The sequence below is a fragment of the Pygoscelis adeliae genome, unplaced genomic scaffold (genome assembly GCF_000699105.1).
Source record: "Pygoscelis adeliae isolate BGI_AS28 unplaced genomic scaffold, ASM69910v1 Scaffold114, whole genome shotgun sequence".
Lineage (NCBI taxonomy): Eukaryota > Metazoa > Chordata > Aves > Sphenisciformes > Spheniscidae > Pygoscelis > Pygoscelis adeliae.
The window spans coordinates 5001738-5004548 of NW_008824587.1; positions in this window are offsets into that span (position 1 = coordinate 5001738).

Below are 2811 nucleotides of genomic sequence, written 5' to 3' on the forward strand. Positions count from 1 at the left end.
CACCTCCTCAGCTTTGAGTATCACTTTCAGCTATTCTGAAGGTTAAACGCCTGTTTAGAGCTCCCTATTGAAGGTAGAGCCGGGGGTGCGGCATTGTTCGGACGCCCTCCCGCTTTGTCTGGCCGCTTTCAGGGATGCCCTGAATGGGAAGCGGCCCCCCCAGCCCAGCACCCCGGCAGAAGGGCTCCTGGGGGAGAGGCGCTTCCTCCCACCCTAATGACATTCAGGCCTCCATCGGTTCAGCTCCCGCTTTCTTTCTGCTGCAGTTTAACCCGGGCACACAGGCCGGGCTCCATCTTACTGATCTCTGCTTGACACCCAATTACCACATGAATGGGAGAGAAAGGCTGCAAAAGGCTTTAACTCCCACTGACCCTCCTTCCCCTCTGCCTGCTTCCCCCTCTCCCCGTCCTACCCCCTCGCCTTTCTCCGGCGGAGGGAGTTCAAAACTGAGACGGGGAAATCAAACAAAGCCCCGAGTAAGGAAACCCATTGTCACCGCCTCCGCAATGGCTCCCCTTTCGCCAGCTATTGTTCCCCTTGAAGTTTGACTTGCTGTGTGGAAGGATGCGAGCAGCTGTTTGCGCATTCCCCTGATGTTTTATTGAAAAATAATTGAATCGTCAGTTCGGGGCTCTCTGATAAAATGTTTCCTCGTAGCGCCAGGCCCCGCCGTATTTATAAACTACGTTTCCCTGTAAAACATGATGGCGACCTAAACCGTTTCCTCCAGAATAAACCCTCAGCGGAGGGACGGAGGCATGCCCCTTCTGCACTAAAGGGGGGAGAAAAAGCGTGCAAACGGCAGGGAAAAAAAAAAAAAGCCAGGACTGAGACAAAAGAAATTAAACCCTCTTTATTGCCAGGCTCGATTTCCAACCTGTTCTTTTGTTGGCGCAGTTGACTTTGCGGGAGGGGAAAGGCGGGTGCAGCCGGAGCACCCTGGTGGGTGCCTCTTGCCCGGCATAACCGGGGTGAGCACCACAGCTACCTGGGGATGCCTGGTCTCGCCCAGCGCCATTCCACGCTTGGGACCAAGTGAGGGACCTGGCATGGAAAATTGGGTATAAAAAAAGATTTAGCTTAAGCACAGTGGCACATCCCCGAGTTTGAACGAGAAGACGGCGTGTTAGAGCAAACTGAACCCGGGGCACACGTTCAAGGCAGGAGCCTTGTCTTTATCTAGCTTTGGTTTATGTACCTGTTTATCAAATACCATCTATGTTTACACCACTTTAGAAATAACAATGTCAGCATTACACTGTCTCAAGGGGATTACCTGCTTGCTTTCCCCATCCCCAAGCATATGCCGGAGAATTTGAGATGCTCTGATTTCAGCACCCAGCAAGGAGACGGGACTCGCTCCTCTTCCCAAGCACACGATGTCCATAAAACGTCCCCCATATCTCACGTGCTCGCTGACTGTATTTCCAGGGCCATTGTTAGCAGTAACCAGCTTTGAATGCTTGAATGAACCAAATTGGTATTTATGATTACTGTTCTCTTTCTTTTTAATTTCTTTTTGCTTTTATGGGGAAGTACCAGCACTAAATCTGTAATATTCTGTTGTATTTCTATAATTTGGGAATCAAGATTCTTTTAGGAGCCAGTTCTCCTATTATTTGGCCTTATAAATGATTTCTGGAAGCAAGAAGAATAGCTCATATAAAACCATAACTGCAAACACTGATCTGGAGCCCAGATTACCAGATCCTCTGTATACAGGGTGCTTCAGTCATTTCTGAAGTGTATAGAAGTTAAGATTGTTGTCTAAGGCTTCTTTCTTCAGCCGGTTTCCCATACAATCAGTTCAACATCCTGGGCCGTATCTCTGAGATACTCAAAAGCCTCGGGATTTAGAGATATTTAAAATCCAGCTGGAATTTTTGGATGAAGACCACGGTCAACAGCTTCGCGTCTCTGCCATCACGTAACCCCGGCAGCGTTCATCTGTGCTGGGGACCGGCCTTTCCTGGGGCCCAGCCTGGAGAATGATCTCCTCCGAGAACAAAAGGCCATTACAAACACCACCACCTTCTGCTCTCGGGGTTAGGCATACTCTGACCCCCGTTAGCATAAACGAAGAGCAATCTGTCTGTGTAAATTTATGCCCCTTACACATAATGCACCACGTAAATGCGTATATATTACATTTCTATGTGCATGTGTGCACGCATACATGCCTTTTTTAAATCCAAACCCTCCACTGAGTGGAGGGAGGGTTAAGGGGCTGCAGTTTTTCCACCAGTGCTGCCCAGTGCAGCTCCATGTTGTGGGGGAGAAGAGCCTGCGCCGTTGCACAGCCCAGCTGTCACCGCCATGGCTGCATCCCGCCCGTGTACGCGCTTCTCCCTCTGGGGACGGGAGGAGAAAACAAACAGGCGACAGATGTGAGCCGCGTTGTTTAACGCGGTGCTGGAAGGTGCCCGGTACCGCGGGGACGTGCTCGCTGGGAGAGGCTGCCCCGAGCAGAAGGGGATGCTGAACTGCCGCCTTCCCTGACGCGCAGAAGCACATCTTCCACCGTGGCGACAGGAACGGTCGTTAGTCTCACCCGGCCCGGCCATTTCTGCATCCCCCCCCCTAAAAATTCAAATTAACTGCGAGGCAGCAGGTTGGCTTCGCCGCTGCTGCGGCTCCTTGCCTTTGCGCAGCTGAAGCATTCTCAACACGTGCAAAAGGGCTCTGCGCACAGCAAGATGTGAACTTAATGCAGAAATAGGTATTTTAAAATAACGTCGCCTGGCATAAAAGCCTAGCGCACGCCTCCGGAGGAACGGGCCTCCCTTCCAGCAGCCCCGAGGAGAGCGT